Below are 21,670 nucleotides of genomic sequence, written 5' to 3' on the forward strand. Positions count from 1 at the left end.
ATGCAAAGGTACAAGACAGCTTTTCCTTGCCAATATCTCTCTTTTGCAAAGAGCTGCGCATTGGAAAATTCAGGGCTATGCCGTGTAGATGATGGCCTAACAGGAGGCTTTAACATTTTCTTTCTAGTGTCCTTCGTTTGGGAGAAAAATGCAAAGGTACAAGACAGCTTTTCCTTGCCAATATCTCTCTTTTGCAAAGAGCTGCGCATTGGAAAATTCAGGGCTATGCCGTGTAGATGATGGCCTAACAGGAGGCTTTAAAATTTTCTTTCTAGTTTCCTTCGTTTGGGAGAAAAATGCAAAGGTACAAGACAGCTTTTCCTTGCCAATATCTCTCTTTTGCAAAGAGCTGCGCATTGGAAAATTCAGGGCTATGCCGTGTAGATGATGGCCTAACAGGAGGCTTTAAAATTTTATTTCTAGTGTCCTTCGTTTGGGAGAAAAATGCAAAGGTACAAGACAGCTTTTCCTTGCCAATATCTCTCTTTTGCAAAGAGCTGCGCATTGGAAAATTCAGGGCTATGCCGTGTAGATGATGGCCTAACTTGAGGCTTTAAAATTTTCTTTCTAGTGTCCTTCGTTTGGGAGAAAAATGCAAAGATACAAGACAGCTTTTCCTTGCCAATATCTCTCTTTTGCAAAGAGCTACGCATTGGAAAATTTCAGGGCTATACCGTGTAGATGAAGCACTAACATGAAGCTTTAAAATTTTCATTCTAGTGTCCTTCGTTTGGGAGAAAAACCCAATGGTACAAGACAGCTTTTCCTTGCCAATATCTCTCTTTTGCAAAGAGCTGCGCATTGGAAAATTCAGGGCTATGCCGTGTAGATGATGGCCTAACAGGAGGCTTTAAAATTTTCTTTCTAGTGTCCTTCGTTTGGGAGAAAAATGCAAAGGTACAAGACAGCTTTTCCTTGCCAATATCTCTCTTTTGCAAAGAGCTGCGCATTGGAAAATTCAGGGCTATGCCGTGTAGATGATGGCCTAACAGGAGGCTTTAAAATTTTCTTTCTAGTGTCCTTCGTTTGGGAGAAAAATGCAAAGGTACAAGACAGCTTTTCCTTGCCGATATCTCTCTTTTGCAAAGAGCTGCGCATTGGAAAATTCAGGGCTATGCCGTGTAGATGATGGCCTAACAGGAGGCTTTACAATTTTATTTCTAGTGTCCTTCGTTTGGGAGAAAAATGCAAAGGTACAAGACAGCTTTTCCTTGCCAATATCTCTCTTTTGCAAAGAGCTGCGCATTGGAAAATTCAGGGCTATGCCGTGTAGATGATGGCCTAACAGGAGGCTTTAACATTTTCTTTCTAGTGTCCTTCGTTTGGGAGAAAAATGCAAAGGTACAAGACAGCTTTTCCTTGCCAATATCTCTCTTTTGCAAAGAGCTGCGCATTGGAAAATTCAGGGCTATGCCGTGTAGATGATGGCCTAACAGGAGGCTTTAAAATTTTCTTTCTAGTTTCCTTCGTTTGGGAGAAAAATGCAAAGGTACAAGACAGCTTTTCCTTGCCAATATCTCTCTTTTGCAAAGAGCTGCGCATTGGAAAATTCAGGGCTATGCCGTGTAGATGATGGCCTAACAGGAGGCTTTAACATTTTCTTTCTAGTGTCCTTCGTTTGGGAGAAAAATGCAAAGGTACAAGACAGCTTTTCCTTGCCAATATCTCTCTTTTGCAAAGAGCTGCGCATTGGAAAATTCAGGGCTATGCCGTGTAGATGATGGCCTAACTTGAGGCTTTAAAATTTTCTTTCTAGTGTCCTTCGTTTGGGAGAAAAATGCAAAGGTACAAGACAGCTTTTCCTTGCCAATATCTCTCTTTTGCAAAGAGCTACGCATTGGAAAATTCAGGGCTATACCGTGTAGATGAAGCACTAATAGGAGGCTTTAAAATTTTCATTCTAGTGTCCTTCATTTGGGAGAAAAATCCAATGGTACAAGACAGCTTTTCCTTGCCAATATCTCTCTTTTGCAAAGAGCTGCGCATTGGAAAATTCAGGGCTATGCCGTGTAGATGATGGCCTAACAGGAGGCTTTAAAATTTTCTTTCTAGTGTCCTTCGTTTGGGAGAAAAATGCAAAGGTACAAGACAGCTTTTCCTTGCCAATATCTCTCTTTTGCAAAGAGCTGCGCATTGGAAAATTCAGGGCTATGCCGTGTAGATGATGGCCTAACAGGAGGCTTTAAAATTTTCTTTCTAGTGTCCTTCGTTTGGGAGAAAAATGCAAAGGTACAAGACAGCTTTTCCTTGCCAATATCTCTCTTTTGCAAAGAGCTGCGTATTGGAAAATTCAGGGCTATGCCGTGTAGATGATGGCCTAACAGGAGGCTTTAAAATTTTCTTTCTAGTGTCCTTCGTTTGGGAGAAAAATGCAAAGGTACAAGACAGCTTTTCCTTGCCAATATCTCTCTTTTGCAAAGAGCTGCGCATTGGAAAATTCAGGGCTATACCGTGTAGATGAAGCCCTAACAGGAGGCTTTAAAATTTTCATTCTAGTGTCCTTCGTTTGGGAGAAAAATGCAAAGGTACAAGACAGCTTTTCCTTGCCAATATCTCTCTTTTGCAAAGAGCTGAGTATTGGAAAATTCAGGGCTATGCCGTGTAGATGATGGCCTAACAGGAGGCTTTAAAATTTTCTTTCTAGTGTCCTTCGTTTGGGAGAAAAATGCAAAGGTACAAGACAGCTTTTCCTTGCCAATATCTCTCTTTTGCAAAGAGCTGCGCATTGGAAAATTCAGGGCTATACCGTGTAGATGAAGCCCTAACAGGAGGCTTTAAAATTTTCATTCTAGTGTCCTTCGTTTGGGAGAAAAATGCAAAGGTACAAGACAGCTTTTTCTTGCCAATATCTCTCTTTTGCAAAGAGCTGCGCATTGGAAAATTCAGGGCTATGCCGTGTAGATGATGGCCTAACAGGAGGCTTTAAAATTTTCATTCTAGTGTCCTTCGTTTGGGAGAAAAATGCAAAGGTACAAGACAGCTTTTCCTTGCCAATATCTCTCTTTTGCAAAGAGCTGCGCATTGGAAAATGCAGGGCTATACCGTGTAGATGAAGGCCTAACAGGAGGCTTTAAAATTTTCTTTCTAGTGTACTTCGTTTGGGAGAAAAATGCAAAGGTACAAGACAGCTTTTCCTTGCCAATATCTCTCTTTTGCAAAGAGCTGCACATTGGAAAATTCAGGGCTATGCCGTGTACATGATGGCCTAACAGGAGGCTTTAAAATTTTCTTTCTAGTGTCCTTCGTTTGGGAGAAAAATGCAAAGGTACAAGACAGCTTTTCCTTGCCAATATCTCTCTTTTGCAAAGAGCTACGCATTGGAAAATTCAGGGCTATACCGTGTAGATGAAGCACTAACAGGAGGCTTTAAAATTTTCATTCTAGTGTCCTTCGTTTGGGAGAAAAATGCAAAGGTACAAGACAGCTTTTCCTTGCCAATATCTCTCTTTTGCAAAGAGCTACGCATTGGAAAATTCAGGGCTATACCGTGTAGATGAAGCACTAACAGGAGGCTTTAAAATTTTCATTCCAGTGTCCTTCGTTTGGGAGAAAAATCCAATGGTACAATACTGCTTTTCCTTGCCAATATCTCTCTTTTGCAGAGAGCTGCGCATTGGAAAATTCAGGGCTATGCCGTGTAGATGATGGCCTAACAGGAGGCTTTAAAATTTTCTTTCTAGTGTCCTTCATTTGGGAGAAAAATGCAAAGGTACAAGACAGCTTTTCCTTGCCAATATCTCTCTTTTGCAAAGAGCTGCGCAATGGAAAATTCAGGGCTATGCCGTGTAGATGATGGCCTAACAGGAGGCTTTAAAATTTTCTTTCTAGTGTCCTTCGTTTGGGAGAAAAATGCAAAGGTACAAGACAGCTTTTCCTTGCCAATATCTCTCTTTTGCAAAGAGCTGCGCATTGAAATATTCAGGGCTATACCGTGTAGATGAAGCACTAACAGGAGGCTTTAACATTTTCATTCTAGTGTCCTTCGTTTCGAGAGTTTCCTTGTGCTGCTTCGGTTGGATCTCCTTCACTTGACAGGGGGGTGCCCGAGCAGCGACCCTCCCCAGCTCTATCCCAAATCTTACTTACCTGCCAGGTGAGATACTATGATCATGAAGGTGCTTCTCCCAGGGCAAGGCTCACCCATTGCACTCTGGGTGTGCTGCTCCTGCGATTTCCCCAAATGTGGGAAACTTGACTGCATAATTTGTGTTTCCCCTGGTCGGCTCTCGTATAATTCAGATCTCTTTGTCTCAGGTCTCTCTCCAGCCTAGTTTGCTGTCTGTTTCCACTTCTCTTTTCTTGAGCCGCTCCCTTCTATGCCCTTGCGCACTATCCTGACTTCTCCCGTCTGCTTAATTTGTGCCTTCCAACGCACAATGCGAACTACAGGTAGTGATGCAGGGCCCACACCCTTTTACTTGCCTTACAGATCAGCTCTGGAGCTGTTACAGTGCCCAGCTGCTGCAATAAATCAGCTTGAATGCTTCATGGGCTGGGGCATAGCCAACATGAGCCCCACACCGAAGGAGGGTGGAGGTGTTTAATGTGAACTAGGGGTCATCCAAGCACCGCAAAAGGCTGCCATGCCCTGCATGCCCCTTTTCTCTTTTCATATGCAGATGTAGGTCCCTGCGGCCCTGGCATTACCGCTCCAACTAGTCACCCCTGGCCGGGGTTCCCTGGAGGAGTGGGGACCCCTTAAATCAAGAGGTTCCTCCCCTCGAGGCACCCAAGGGCCAGAGGTGAAGCCCGAGGCTGTCCCCAGCACCCCTGGGTGGTGGGTGCCGGGCTGATAGCCATGTGTGTAAAAAAAGAATATTGTTTTTTTTGTTGTAGAACTACAAGGCCCAGCAAGCCTCCCCCGCTTGCTGGTACTTGAAGAACCTCAAGTACCAGCAGGCGGGGAAATAACGGGCTTGCTGGTACCTGTAGTTCTACAACAACAAAAAATACCCAAATAAAAACACAAACACACACAGCGTGACAGTAAAATTATTGAGACAGGCTGTAGCATGTGGGTGCATGTAACCCTATAAAAGTGATGGATTGGGTGACTATTACAATACCCACTGTTGCTGTCTGAAAAATTATGGATTTATAGATTGCTCTGCCGAGACATGTTTTTTTCTAAAATGCACCACAGGTATGGATGGATAGTATACTTGACGACACAGAGGTAGGTAGAGCAGTGGCCTACTGTACCGTACTGCTATATATTATTTATTATTATTATTAACCTTTATTTATATGGCGCCACAAGGGTTCCGCAGTGCCCAATTACAGAGTACATAAACAAATAATCAAACAGGAAAACAGCAACTTACAGTTGACGACAATATAGGACAAGTACAGGGTAAATAAACATAGCTACATCAGCAGATGACACTGGAATAAGTATTAGGTGGCAGAAGACTGCTGGATTTGGTGCAGCTGAAGATTATTAAAGTAAGAAAAGAGTAAGCACATGAGGGAAGAGGGCCCTGCTCGTGAGAGCTTACATTCTAAAAGGGAGGGGTAGACAGACAGGGGTGAGACAGATGGGGTACATAGAGAGCGTGGAACAGAGGTTTAGGATGAGATTTGGCTGGGTTTGGTGAAGAAGTGGGTCTTGAGAGCCCGTTTGAAGTTTTATAGAGAGGTGGAGAGTCTGAGGGGGAGAGGTAGGGAATTCCAGAGAAGTGGTGCAGCACGTGAAAAATCTTGGAGGTAGGAGTGGGAGAAAGTAATCCGTAGGCAGGAGTCGGTGTGCATTAGCAGAGCGAAGAGGACGGGTGGGAGTGTAAAGCGAGATAAGATCAGAGATGTAGATGGGAGAGGAGTGGGTGAGGGCTTTGTAAGCAAGTGTGAGAAGCTTGAAATGGATTCTGAAAGGGAAGGGGAGCCAGTTAAGGACTAGTAAGAGAGGAGAGGTGGACGTAGTGCGTTTGGTGAGGAAAATGAGCCGGGAAGCAGCATTGAGGATAGATTGGAGTGGAGAGAGGTATTTGTCAGGAATGCCAGTCAGGAAGAGATTACAGCAGTCCAGTCTGGAGATGACAAGTGAGTGGATAAGAGTCTTAGTAGCATCCTGGGTCAGAAAGGGTCTGATCCTGGAAATATTTTTTAGATGAAAACGGCAGGTTTGTGAGAGGTGCTGAATGTGTGGTTTGAAGGAGAGGGAGGAGTCAAGGATTACTCCAAGACAGCGCACTTGGGGGGTAGAGGAGATAGTAGTGCCATCAATAGATAATGAGATTGTAGGAGGTGAGGTTATGCGGGAGGGAGGGAAGATGATCAGCTCGGTCTTAGACATGTTAAGTTTAAGAAAGAGCTGGGACATCCAGGAAGAGATAGCAGAGAGACAGTTGGAGACACGAGTGAGGAGAGTAGGGGAGAGGTCTGGAGAGGAAAGATAGATTTGAGTGTCATCAGCATAGAGATGATATTGGAAACCAAAAGAACTAATGAGCTTACCTAGTGAGGACGTATAGAGAGAGAAGAGAAGAGGACCAAGGACAGAACTTTGGGGTACCCCTACAGTTAGAGGAAGTGAGGGGGAGGTGGAGTCATGAGAGGAGACAGAGAATGAACGGTCAGAAAGGTAGGACGACAACCAAGAGAGGGCTGTGTTACGCAGACCAATGGAGTGAAGGATTTGCAGTAGGAGAGGATGGTCCACAGTGTCAAAAGCAGCAGAGAGATCAAGTAGAATAAGTAGAGAGTAGTGTCCCTTAGATTTAGCAGCATGGAGGTCATTGCATACTTTTGTAAGGGCAGTTTCAGTGGAGTGGAGAGGACGGAAGCCAGACTGGAATGGGTCAAGCAGTGAGTGTGAGGAAAGAAAGGAAGTAAGGCGGTTGTAGACAATACGCTCAAGGAGTTTGGAGGCAAAAGGGAGGAGAGAGATGGGTCGGTAGTTGGAGAGAGTGTTTGGATCAAGGGTAGGTTTTTTAAGAATAGGAGAGATGAGAGCGTGCTTGAAGGCAGAGGGGACAGTGCCTGATGAGAGGGAGAGATTGAGAAGGTGGGAAAGATGGGAAAAAGCAGAAGAAGAGAGGTGGCAAAGGAGGCGGGAGGGGATCGGGTCAAGTGGGGAGGTGGTGAGGGGACAGGAACGAATGAGGGCCATGACTTCCTCTCCAGATGCATGGGAGAAAGATGACAGAGTTGGTGCGAGGGATGGGGAGGGTTGGTAAGGGTTGGGAGAAGGCTGGTTACTGATAGTCTGGTGTGATGTGATGTCCTGACGTATGGAGTCAATTTTGGATGTGAAGTAAGTGGCAAAGTCAAGAGCAGAGAGTGAGGAAGGGAGACGAGGTGGAGGTGGGCAGAGGAGTGAGTTGAGAGTGGCAAAGAGGCGCCGGGGGTTGGAAGACTGGGAGGAGATGAGGTTCTTGAAGTATGACTGTTTAGCAAGAGAAAGGGCAGCACTGAAGGATGAGAGCATAAGTTTGAAATGGAGGAAGTCTGCCTTAGAGCGTGATTTCCTCCAGTGTCGCTCAGCCGTACGTGAGCATTTTTGCAGATATCTGGTGCATTTGGTGTGCCAGGGTTGAGGTGTTAATTTGTGAGGGTGAATAGTGGTTGGTGGAGCAACAGAGTCAAGAGCAGAAGTAAGGGAAGCATTGTATGTGGAAGTGGCTTGTTCAGGGCATGAGAGAGAGAGAATAGGAGAGAGAAGTGAGTCAAACAGGGAGGAAAGGAATGTGGTGTCAATAGCTTCAATGTTACGCTTAGTGATGGTAGCCTTAGGAGGTAGAGATGGGGAAGTCGAGAGAGATAGGTTGAAGGAGAGCAGGTGGTGGTCAGAGAGGGGAAATGGGGAGTTGGAAAAATCAGAAATATCACAGCGGTGAGTGAAGACCAGATCCAGTGAGCTCCCATTCACATGGGAGGGTGAGGAGGTCCACTGGGAGAGACCAAGTGAAGAGGTGAGGTTAAGGAGTTTAGAGGCAGGGGATTGTGTGGGGATGTCAATAGGGATGTTGAAATCGCCTAGGATAATGGTGGGAATTTCAGAAGAGAGGAAGTGAGGAAGCCAGGAAGCAAAGTTGTCGATTAATTTGTAAGCAGTGCCAGGGGGGCGGTAAATGACAGCTACTCTAAGATGGACTGGTTGGAAGAGGCATATGGCGTGGACCTCAAATGTAGAGAATATAAGGGATGGTTCTGGTGGTATGAGTTGGTAGGAGTTACTAGAAGGTAAAAGGACCCAAACACCACCCCCATGGTGACCCCCAGGTCGGGGTGTATGTGTGTGAATGTAAGGCCCCCAGCAGAGAGAGCAGCAGCAGAAGTAGTGTCAGAGGGCGTAATCCAAGTTTCAGTAATGGCTAGTAGGTGTAGGGAGTTGGAAATGAAAAGGTCATGAGTGGGGACCAGTTTGTTATAAGCAGATCTGGCATTCCAGAGGGCACAGGATAGGGGGTATGAGTTTGTGGGAGAGATGTGAATTAGATTTTCAGGGTTGCTGTAGCGATGAGGTGGGATTAACTTTGAGGGCAGGGATGATGAGAGAGTAGTGATGGTACGGGTGCCTGAGCTAGGAGGGGAAACTGCAGGAGGTGGGCAGGGAGGGAGGTCAGTGTGATGTGGATGGGGGTGTGGGGAGGTGACAGGGAAGGGAGAGAGGGAGCAGGGCTGAGTTGTGGGGTAGCAGGACCATGGGGCAGAGGTGAATGAAAGTGGGGTAACAGGAAAGGTGGGGGAAGGAAACAGAGGGATGGAGGGGAGACAGAGGAGGGGAGAGAGGAGGAGGTGGAGGAGACTAGGGGGGAAGGCTAAAGATACATTATTAGGTAGACACTGAGTGATGTGGGGAGTATAAGAAAACCTTGACATAGTGTTAAGTAGGTAAATAGGTTGAGGGAAAGTGGAAGTAGGAGAGGAGACTGTAAGGCAATCCGAGCAGAAGAATTGCAGAAATGCAGGTGAGAAAAGCAGTGTAGGCTCAAGGGGTGTAGATTTAGTATGAAATGAGTCAAAAGCGTAGATAAAGTGGGTGCAGAAAAGTATTTGGAGAGTAAGAAATGAAAGGATTGTGAGAGTTTTAAGAAGCAATGGTAATTATCTTAGATGTTTTAAGTGTTTGCAGGTAAAATTGCATTGGTGCAGCTGTGCTTAAAAAACAAAATTACAATAATACAGATACAGGCATTTGTAGGTGAAATGGATGGTTTATGAAATGTCCAAGTAAGGTAGTTCTGTGCTATGTAATCAGATGCAACAATCAGGAGGTGAGTGATCTGAGGAGTAAGTGACTCACATTTGTTATTAGTTCTTCAGTTTTCTTTGTTTTGTTAGATTGGTGTGCTTCTGTTTTCCTTCTTTTTCACTTCGATTGAACGCTGATTGAACACTGCTGTTATGTGTCAATTTTATCACGCTTTGATAAAAATGCACGCTTAGATCAATAAATGCACAGCCAAATGGCTTTGCACAGCCTACACCAGTGGACTTAAGTAGAAGACTATTACAAGTGAAATCAATAATTGAAATCTGTAACCACACCCCACCCCCTCAAATGCCAGGCAATAAATTACCTTAAAAACAACAACCAGGCATTCCACAAAGATTAAACTGGGTCTATATCATTCAAAACTTTAAAAAAGTACTTCAAAATCACATACTATGCAATAATGTTTCAATTTGCATTACCCAGCAGAATTAGCTTTGCATATATAGATATAGTGCAGCAGAATATATTGGTGGTTGTAGTCAATTGTAATTACCTGTAGGTGACAAGAAGAGAAGAAACGTCAATTCACAATCGATATCAGCTGAAGATAAATTAATGCTGATTGAACACTGCTGTTATGTGTCAATTTTATCACGCTTTGATAAAAATGCACGCTTAGATCAATAAATGCACAGCCAAACGGCTTTGCACAGCCTACACCATTGGACTTAAGTAGAAGACTATTACAAGTGAAACCAATAATTGAAATCTGTAACCACACCCCACCCCCTCAAATGCCAGGCAATAAATTACCTTAAAAACAACAACCAGGCATTCCACAAAGATTAAACTGGGTCTATATCATTCAAAACTTTAAAAAAAGTACTTCAAAATCACATACTATGCAATAATGTTTCAATTTGCATTACCCAGCAGAATTAGCTTTGCATATATAGATATAGTGCAGCAGAATATATTGGTGGTTGTAGTCAATTGTAATTACCTGTAGGTGACAAGAAGAGAAGAAACGTCAATTCACAATCAATATCAGCTGAAGATAAATTAACGCTGATTGAACGCTGCTGTTATGTGTCAATTTTATCACGCTTTGATAAAAATGCACGCTTAGATCAATAAATGCACAGCCAAACGGCTTTGCACAGCCTACACCATTGGACTTAAGTAGAAGACTATTACAAGTGAAACCAATAATTGAAATCTGTAACCACACCCCACCCCCTCAAATGCCAGGCAATAAATTACCTTAAAAACAACAACCAGGCATTCCACAAAGATTAAACTGGGTCTATATCATTCAAAACTTTAAAAAAGTACTTCAAAATCACATACTATGCAATAATGTTTCAATTTGCATAACCCAGCAGAATTAGCTTTGCATATATAGATATAGTGCAGCAGAATATATTGGTGGTTGTAGTCAATTGTAATTACCTGTAGGTGACAAGAAGAGAAGAAACATCAATTCACAATCAATATCAGCTGAAGATAAATTAACGCTGATTGAACGCTGCTGTTATGTGTCAATTTTATCACGCTTTGATAAAAATGCACGCTTAGATCAATAAATGCACAGCCAAACGGCTTTGCACAGCCTACACCATTGGACTTAAGTAGAAGACTATTACAAGTGAAACCAATAATTGAAATCTGTAACCACACCCCACCCCCTCAAATGCCAGGCAATAAATTACCTTAAAAACAACAACCAGGCATTCCACAAAGATTAAACTGGGTCTATATCATTCAAAACTTTAAAAAAGTACTTCAAAATCACATACTATGCAATAATGTTTCAATTTGCATTACCCAGCAGAATTAGCTTTGCATATATAGATATAGTGCAGCAGAATATATTGGTGGTTGTAGTCAATTGTAATTACTCAGCAGAATTAGCTTTGCATATATAGATATAGTGTAGCAGAATATATTGGTGGTTGTAGTCAATTGTAATTACCCAGCAGAATTAGCTTTGCAAATATAGATATAGTGCAGCAGAATATATTGGTGGTTGTAGTCAGTTGTAATTACCCAGCAGAATTAGCTTTGCAAATATATAGTGCAGCAGAATATATTGGTGGTTGTAGTCAATTGTAATTACCCAGCAGCAGCTCTACTGCACTCAACATCACCAGTGCTCACAATATATATAATGCTATATACTATGCCATAGTGGTGCTTACTATATAACACCTCCTACTGCGTTCCCCCTGGCAATGAGCATGACACCCAGAGAGTGAAACCCCTGGCAATGAGCATGACACCCAGAACGTAAAACTCTTGGCATTGAGCAGTTTTTGTAAAAGTAATTAGAAGCTTTACTGTAGGGCATAGTGTATCACAGATATTGTGGTGAGTGACATAATATGTTCCAAAGGGCATTAATGTGTGGGGCTTAACATGGTGGAAATTACTGTACTTTTTTCCCTGTGGTGGCCGAGGTCTGTTGGTGCAGGGTCAAGAACTGGGGTGTAAGGTAGTCTTTGCCTGCAAGGCTACGCCCATTTTATGGAGACCATACCCATTTTTGCGAGGTCACGCCCCCCCATCCCATCCGGAGCGCTCACGCAAATATAGTTTTTTTTTATATATATATATATATATATATATGGGGGAGGGGCACAATTTTTAATGCCAATGGTGGCGGGGGGCACGCATTTGAAGTAGAGATGAGCGCCTGAAATTTTTCGGGTTTTGTGTTTTGGTTTTGGGTTCGGTTCCGCGGCCGTGTTTTGGGTTCGAACGCGTTTTGGCAAAACCTCACCGAATTATTTTTGTCGGATTCGGGTGTGTTTTGGATTCGGGTGTTTTTTTCCAAAAACACTAAAAAACAGCTTAAATCATAGAATTTGGGGGTCATTTTGATCCCAAAGTATTATTAACCTCAAAAACCATAATTTACACTCATTTTCAGTCTATTCTGAATACCTCACACCTCACAATATTATTTTTAGTCCTAAAATTTGCACCGAGGTCGCTGTGTGAGTAAGATAAGCGACCCTAGTGGCCGACACAAACACCGGGCCCATCTAGGAGTGGCACTGCAGTGTCACGCAGGATGTCCCTTCCAAAAAACCTCCCCAAACAGCACATGACGCAAAGAAAAAAAGAGGCGCAATGAGGTAGCTGTGTGAGTAAGATTAGCGACCCTAGTGGCCGACACAAACACCGGGCCCATCTAGGAGTGGCACTGCAGTGTCACGCAGGATGGCCCTTCCAAAAAACCCTCCCCAAACAGCACATGACGCAAAGAAAAAAAGAGGCGCAATGAGGTAGCTGACTGTGTGAGTAAGATTAGCGACCCTAGTGGCCGACACAAACACCGGGCACATCTAGGAGTGGCACTGCAGTGTCACGCAGGATGTCCCTTCCAAAAAACCCTCCCCAAACAGCACATGACGCAAAGAAAAAAAGAGGCGCAATGAGGTAGCTGTGTGAGTAAGATTAGCGACCCTAGTGGCCGACACAAACACCGGGCACATCTAGGAGTGGCACTGCAGTGTCACGCAGGATGTCCCTTCCAAAAAACCCTCCCCAAACAGCACATGACGCAAAGAAAAAAAGAGGCGCAAAGAGGTAGCTGTGTGAGTAAGATTAGCGACCCTAGTGGCCGACACAAACACCGGGCCCATCTAGGAGTGGCACTGCAGTGTCACGCAGGATGTCCCTTCCAAAAAACCCTCCCCAATCAGCACATGATGCAAAGAAAAAGAAAAGAAAAAAGAGGTGCAAGATGGAATTATCCTTGGGCCCTCCCACCCACCCTTATGTTGTATAAACAAAACAGGACATGCACACTTTAACCAACCCATCATTTCAGTGACAGGGTCTGCCACACGACTGTGACTGATATGACGGGTTGGTTTGGACCCCCCCCAAAAACAAGCAATTAATCTCTCCTTGCACAAACTGGCTCTACAGAGGCAAGATGTCCACCTCATCTTCACCCTCCGATATATCACCGTGTACATCCCCCTCCTCACAGATTATCAATTCGTCCCCACTGGAATCCACCATCTCAGCTCCCTGTGTACTTTGTGGAGGCAATTGCTGCTGGTCAATGTCTCCGCGGAGGAATTGATTATAATTCATTTTAATGAACATCATCTTCTCCACATTTTCTGGATGTAACCTCGTACGCCGATTGCTGACAAGGTGAGCGGCGGCACTAAACACTCTTTCGGAGTACACACTTGTGGGAGGGCAACTTAGGTAGAATAAAGCCAGTTTGTGCAAGGGCCTCCAAATTGCCTCTTTTTCCTGCCAGTATAAGTACGGACTGTGTGACGTGCCTACTTGGATGCGGTCACTCATATAATCCTCCACCATTCTATCAATGTTGAGAGAATCATATGCAGTGACAGTAGACGACATGTCCGTAATCGTTGTCAGGTCCTTCAGTCCGGACCAGATGTCAGCATCAGCAGTCGCTCCAGACTGCCCTGCATCACCGCCAGCGGGTGGGCTCGGAATTCTGAGCCTTTTCCTCGCACCCCCAGTTGCGGGAGAATGTGAAGGAGGAGATGTTGACAGGTCGCGTTCCGCTTGACTTGACAATTTTGTCACCAGCAGGTCTTTCAACCCCAGCAGACCTGTGTCTGCCGGAAAGAGAGATCCAAGGTAGGCTTTAAATCTAGGATCGAGCACGGTGGCCAAAATGTAGTGCTCTGATTTCAACAGATTGACCACCCGTGAATCCTTGTTAAGCGAATTAAGGGCTGCATCCACAAGTCCCACATGCCTAGCGGAATCGCTCCGTGTTAGCTCCTCCTTCAATGCCTCCAGCTTCTTCTGCAAAAGCCTGATGCGGGGAATGACCTGACTCAGGCTGGCAGTGTCTGAACTGACTTCACGTGTGGCAAGTTCAAAGGGCATCAGAACCTTGCACAACGTTGAAATCATTCTCCACTGCACTTGAGACAGGTGCATTCCACCTACTATATCGTGCTCAATTGTATAGGCTTGAATGGCCTTTTGCTGCTCCTCCAACCTCTGAAGCATATAGAGGGTTGAATTCCACCTCGTTACCACTTCTTGCTTCAGATGATGGCAGGGCAGGTTCAGTAGTTTTTGGTGGTGCTCCAGTTTTCTGTACGTGGTGCCTGTACGCCGAAAGTGTCCCGCAATTCTTCTGGCCACCGACAGCATCTCTTGCACGCCCCTGTCGTTTTTTAAAAAATTCTGCACCACCAAATTCAAGGTATGTGCAAAACATGGGACGTGCTGGAATTGGCCCAGATTTAATGCACACACAATATTGCTGGCGTTGTCCGATGCCACAAATCCACAGGAGAGTCCAATTGGGGTAAGCCATTCCGCGATGATCTTCCTCAGTTGCCGTAAGAGGTTTTCAGCTGTGTGCGTATTCTGGAAAGCGGTGATACAAAGCGTAGCCTGCCTAGGAAAGAGTTGGCGTTTGCGAGATGCTGCTACTGGTGCCGCCGCTGCTGTTCTTGCGGCGGGAGTCCATACATCTACCCAGTGGGCTGTCACAGTCATATAGTCCTGACCCTGCCCTGCTCCACTTGTCCACATGTCCGTGGTTAAGTGGACATTGGGTACAGCTGCATTTTTTAGGACACTGGTGACTCTTTTTCTGAGGTCTGTGTACATTTTCGGTATCGCCTGCCTAGAGAAATGGAACCTAGGTGGTATTTGGTACCGGGGACACAGTACCTCCAACAAGTCTCTAGTTGGCTCTGCAGTAATGATGGATACCGGAACCACGTTTCTCACCACCCAGGATGCCAAGGCCTCAGTTATCCGCTTTGCAGTAGGATGACTGCTGTGATATTTCATCTTCCTCGCAAAGGACTGTTGAACAGTCAATTGCTTACTGGAAGTAGTACAAGTGGGCTTACGACTTCCCCTCTGGGATGACCATCGACTCCCAACAACAGCAGCGCCAGCAGCAGTAGGCGTTACACGCAAGGATGCATCGGAGGAATCCCAGGCAGGAGAGGACTCGTCAGAATTGCCAGTGACATGGCCTGCAGGACTATTGGCATTCCTGGGGAAGGAGGAAATTGACACTGAGGGAGTTGGTGGGGTGGTTTGCGTGAGCTTGGTTACAAGAGGAAGGGATTTACTGGTCAGTGGACTGCTTCCGCTGTCACCCAAAGTTTTTGAACTTGTCACTGACTTATTATGAATGCGCTGCAGGTGACGTATAAGGGAGGATGTTCCGAGGTGGTTAACGTCCTTACCCCTACTTATTACAGCTTGACAAAGGGAACACACGGCTTGACACCTGTTGTCCGCATTTCTGGTGAAATACCTCCACACCGAAGAGCTGATTTTTTTGGTATTTTCACCTGGCATGTCAACGGCCATATTCCTCCCACGGACAACAGGTGTCTCCCCGGGTGCCTGACTTAAACAAACCACCTCACCATCAGAATCCTCCTGGTCAATTTCCTCCCCAGCGCCAGCAACACCCATATCCTCCTCATCCTGGTGTACTTCAACACTGACATCTTCAATCTGACTATCAGGAACTGGACTGCGGGTGCTCCTTCCAGCACTTGCAGGGGGCGTGCAAATGGTGGAAGGCGCATGCTCTTCACGTCCAGTGTTGGGAAGGTCAGGCATCGCAACCGACACAATTGGACTCTCCTTGTGGATTTGGGATTTCAAAGAACGCACAGTTCTTTGCGGTGCTTTTGCCAGCTTGAGTCTTTTCAGTTTTCTAGCGAGAGGCTGAGTGCTTCCATCCTCATGTGAAGCTGAACCACTAGCCATGAACATAGGCCAGGGCCTCAGCCGTTCCTTGCCACTCCGTGTGGTAAATGGCATATTGGCAAGTTTACGCTTCTCCTCCGACAATTTTATTTTAGGTTTTGGAGTCCTTTTTTTTCTGATATTTGGTGTTTTGGATTTGACATGCTCTGTACTATGACATTGGGCATCGGCCTTGGCAGACGACGTTGCTGGCATTTCATCGTCTCGGCCATGACTAGTGGCAGCAGCTTCAGCACGAGGTGGAAGTGGATCTTGATCTTTCCCTAATTTTGGAACCTCAACTTTTTTGTTCTCCATATTTTATAGGCAGAACTAAAAGGCACCTCAGGTAAACAATGGAGATGGATGGATTGGATACTAGTATACAATTATGGACGGACTGCCACGGTTAGGTGGTATAAAAAAACCACGGTTAGGTGGTATATAATACAATTATGGATGGACGGACTGCCTGCCGAGTGCCGACACAGAGGTAGCCACAGCCGTGAACTACCGCACTGTACACTGGTTGATAAAGAGATAGTAGTATACTCGTAACAACTAGTATGACGACGGTATAAAGAATGAAAAAAAAACCACGGTTAGGTGGTATATATTATAATACAATTATGGTTGGACGGACTGCCTGCCGAGTGCCGACACAGAGGTAGCCACAGCCGTGAACTACCGCACTGTACACTGGTTGATAAAGAGATAGTAGTATACTCGTAACAACTAGTATGACGACGGTATAAAGAATGAAAAAAAAACCACGGTTAGGTGGTATATATTATAATACAATTATGGATGGACGGACTGCCTGCCGAGTGCCGACACAGAGGTAGCCACAGCCGTGAACTACCGCACTGTACACTGGTTGATAAAGAGATAGTAGTATACTCGTAACAACTAGTATGACGACGGTATAAAGAATGAAAAAAAAACCACGGTTAGGTGGTATATATTATAATACAATTATGGTTGGACGGACTGCCTGCCGAGTGCCGACACAGAGGTAGCCACAGCCGTGAACTACCGCACTGTACACTGGTTGATAAAGAGATAGTAGTATACTCGTAACAACTAGTATGACGACGGTATAAAGAATGAAAAAAAAACCACGGTTAGGTGGTATATATTATAATACAATTATGGATGGACGGACTGCCTGCCGAGTGCCGACACAGAGGTAGCCACAGCCGTGAACTACCGCACTGTACACTGGTTGATAAAGAGATAGTAGTATACTCGTAACAACTAGTATGACGACGGTATAAAGAATGAAAAAAAAACCACGGTTAGGTGGTATATATTATAATACAATTATGGTTGGACGGACTGCCTGCCGAGTGCCGACACAGAGGTAGCCACAGCCGTGAACTACCGCACTGTACACTGGTTGATAAAGAGATAGTAGTATACTCGTAACAACTAGTATGACGACGGTATAAAGAATGAAAAAAAAACCACGGTTAGGTGGTATATAATACAATTATGGTTGGACGGACTGCCTGCCGAGTGCCGACACAGAGGTAGCCACAGCCGTGAACTACCGCACTGTACACTGGTTGATAAAGAGATAGTAGTATACTCGTAACAACTAGTATGACGACGGTATAAAGAATGAAAAAAAAACCACGGTTAGGTGGTATATATTATAATACAATTATGGTTGGACGGACTGCCTGCCGAGTGCCGACACAGAGGTAGCCACAGCCGTGAACTACCGCACTGTACACTGGTTGATAAAGAGATAGTAGTATACTCGTAACAACTAGTATGACGACGGTATAAAGAATGAAAAAAAAACCACGGTTAGGTGGTATATATTATAATACAATTATGGATGGACGGACTGCCTGCCGAGTGCCGACACAGAGGTAGCCACAGCCGTGAACTACCGCACTGTACACTGGTTGATAAAGAGATAGTAGTATACTCGTAACAACTAGTATGACGACGGTATAAAGAATGAAAAAAAAACCACGGTTAGGTGGTATATAATACAATTATGGTTGGACGGACTGCCTGCCGAGTGCCGACACAGAGGTAGCCACAGCCGTGAACTACCGCACTGTACACTGGTTGATAAAGAGATAGTAGTATACTCGTAACAACTAGTATGACGACGGTATAAAGAATGAAAAAAAAACCACGGTTAGGTGGTATATATTATAATACAATTATGGATGGACGGACTGCCTGCCGAGTGCCGACACAGAGGTAGCCACAGCCGTGAACTACCGCACTGTACTGTGTCTGCTGCTAATATAGACTGGTTGATAAAGAGATAGTATACAATACTACTAATATACTGGTGGTCAGGCACTGGTCACCACTAGTCACACTGGCAGTGGCACTCCTGCAGCAAAAGTGTGCACTGTTTAATTTTAATATAATATTATTTATCATGTACTCCTGGCTCCTGCTATAACAACCTGCAGTGCTCCCCAGTCTCCCCCACAATTATAAGCTTTATATACAATACATTGATGTGCAGCACACTGGGCTGAGCAGTGCACACAGACTGAGTCACTGTGTGACTGTGTATCGTTTTTTTCAGGCAGAGAACGGATATATTAAATAAAACAAACAACTGCACTGTCTCTGGTGGTCACTGGTCACTGTGGTCGTCAGTCACTAAACTCTGTCTGCACTCTCTTCTAATCTACAGTATCACAGCAATCTCTCTCTCTCTCTCTTCTAAATCTAATCTAAATGGAGAGGACGCCAGCCACGTCCTCTCCCTATCAATCTCAATGCACGTGTGAAAATGGCGGCGACGCGCGGCTCCTTATATAGAATCCGAGCCTCGCGAGAATCCGACAGCGTCATGATGACGTTCGGGCGCGCTCGGGTTAACCGAGCAAGGCGGGAAGATCCGAGTCGCTCGGACCCGTGAAAAAAAAAGTGAAGTTCGTGCGGGTTCGGATTCAAAGAAACCGAACCCGCTCATCTCTAATTTGAAGCCAAATTGTTTAGAAACACCCCTGCAAGAAAATATCTGCAAATCCAATGTTACCATAAGTGTGGCATATACCTGCGCTTGCTCGCGGGGTGAGAACATCTCCCTAATTGAATTCAGCGATATGAATAGAGGTTGTGCAGCAGCCACAGAAAGGGTTAATCTCTGCAGCTTGTCACTAAATTACATTGTTGCAATTTTAGCAGGGAGCTGCAATAATTACTCTAATACATAACACAGCCAACACTTCTATATTCACACAATATACTGCATGGTGAATATAGAAGTGGTGCTTACTAAACAGCACCTCCTACTGCATTCCACATCACCGCTGGTCACACTCATATCAGGCCCATAATGCTGTATACTATGCCATAGTGGTGCTTACTATATAACACCAGGTGCTGTGCAGTGGTCAAAACACACTAACTGGTCCCATGCTGTTGTTGAACTAAAGGCCTATACACACGATGAGATTCGGTCTATGCTAATAGGTTTAAAAAGGTTACATAAAAGCTACTTTATGTATTTATTCATTAAAGTTTTTAAGTTGTATTTTACAACCATACAATGATATGATATATAATGTATCGTATAATCATTACATAATGTTGATGGCATTGAATTGTCTCTGCCTTGACTAGTGGCAGCAGCTTCAGCACTAGGTGGAAGTGGATCTTGATCTTTCCCTATTTTACCCTCCACCTTTTTGTTCTCCATTTTTTAATGTGTGGAATTATATGCCAGTAATATATCTGGAATTAGACGGTGGTAATGTCTGGAATTAGATACCACTAGATAGATACCAGAAATCACTGTGACTGGAATGATGACATATGCACAGTGACAGGACACTACCACAGCACCCTACAGCAGCCATATGCGGCACAAGACACTGGAGTATTAGTAATGTACTGTAGTATACTGAGCACCACAAGACAATGAGCAGTGATACGGAGCACTGATGAGATTACTAGAACTGACACTGAGCAGCCAGATGCAGCACTGGACTATTAGTAATGTTCTGTAGTATACTGAGCACCACAATGCAGCACAAAACAATGAGCAGTGATACTGAGCACTGATGAGGATACTAGAACTGACACTGAGCAGCAAGATGCAGCACTGGACTATTAGTAATGTACTCTAGTATACTGAGCACCACAATGCAGCACAAGACAATGAGCAGTGATACTGAGCACTGATGAGGATACTACTGAGAACTGACACTGAGCAGGAGAGACACACTACAATTTCATCTTGCGCCTCTTTTTTATTTATCTTTGCATCATGTGCTGTTTGGGGCTATTTTTTTAAGTGCCATCCTGTCTGACACTGCAGTGCCACTCCTAGATGGGCCAGGTGTTTGTGCTGCCCACTTGGGTCGCTTAGCTTAGTCATCCAGGGACCTTGGTGCAAATTTTAGGACTAAAAATAATATTGGGAGGTGTGAGGTGTTCAGAATAGACTGGAAAGGAGTAGAAATTATGGTTATTGAGCTTAATACTATAGGATCAAAATTACCCCCAAATTCTATGATTTTAGCTGTTTGAGGTTTTAAAAAAAAATCACCCGAATCCAAAACCCGAAAGGGTGGTTTTGCCAAAACGCGTCCGTATCCAAAACACAACTGCGGATCCGAAACCAAAACCAAAACATGAAACACGAAAAATGCCCGCTGCACATCTCTAGTTAGGGGAGAAGCATGTAGCCTTGTAGACTATGCACAGCTATATCTAGAAAAATATACGATCTAATCTTTAACCAACCAATGCAAGAAAGTATTTAATGTGAAAATACGAAACACTAGACTAATTGGAGGTGCGCCCTAAAGCAAATTACAATGTTAGGATTAGGGGGTTCGGAAAGACCTCTAGTGTATACACTACTATATACATTTTAAGATAGGAAGGTACAAATTACATATTCACATTGCATCTATGGGCTGGATTCAAATGTCCCTTTCCTCCCTCAATCGTGCCCGTCAGCAGCTATTCTAATGTTGCTGCCAAAGGGTGCGACATGTTTATTTCAGCTCGCTACCCCCAGGGGAAACAAGCTGAAATGTGTGCAAAGAGACCCATTTGGGCAACCAAACGGTGTCTTTTCACGATCGCGCCCATTACTTTATTCAGGTTTAGGTGCTTTGTGCACCTAAACCAGAGTGTAATGGGCGCAATAATTGAGGGCATTTGAATTTCCCTTATATGTGTGTGTGTGATATACACACAGACACACATACTGTATTTCTTTATATAATGGACACCTCAGTTTCTATTCATTCATGTCCTGCCCCCTACTCTGTCAGACCCCTTCCCCTCTACTTTTCTGACCCCAAACGCCACTCATTCTTGTTGAGTGCTGGTGGGCCCATTCAGAATTTTCCTATGGGGCCCACAAAGGTCTAGTTACGCCACTGGGCAGGGTTATAGAGGAGGCGATGCAAGGCATCCTGGGAACAGTCAAAGCTTTAGCCTGTTGGTGCCTTGGATCAACATCCAACTCTACACCCTGATGTTAGTGTAGTGCCTTTTGGGGTTAAGGTTTTACAGAAAGTTACAGGTTTTTTTAATTTAGTAAAATATGCCCCATTTTAAAGATAGGGCATTTAAATTTGTTGCACCTGTGCAGTACATAGCAGCCTGCAGGGCATGTACAGTGGCTTCATTTGGGTGCACATACATTGCCGGCTCCTGGTCGCAAACTGAAATTATTGTGTGTAAGTGGAATTAGCGGTGTTTATGTCATACAGGGGGGTGGGGGAGGTTTGTGGTTGGCGGGGGGCACGCTGTGCGATTATTATCCTGCAT

The 21,670-nt window shown here is 44.6% G+C and overlaps 1 non-coding gene across 1 annotated transcript; it reads left to right on the plus strand.

The window, feature by feature from the left end:
• The first annotated feature begins 4,078 nt into the window (after positions 1-4,078).
• LOC135042821 (U1 spliceosomal RNA) lies at positions 4,079-4,241 on the plus strand. The gene has a single exon (XR_010235894.1). It is a non-coding gene; the product is annotated as a U1 spliceosomal RNA (small nuclear RNA).
• The last annotated feature ends 17,429 nt before the right edge of the window (positions 4,242-21,670 follow it).

The sequence above is a fragment of the Pseudophryne corroboree genome, unplaced genomic scaffold, assembly GCF_028390025.1.
Source record: "Pseudophryne corroboree isolate aPseCor3 unplaced genomic scaffold, aPseCor3.hap2 scaffold_839, whole genome shotgun sequence".
NCBI lineage: Eukaryota > Metazoa > Chordata > Amphibia > Anura > Myobatrachidae > Pseudophryne > Pseudophryne corroboree.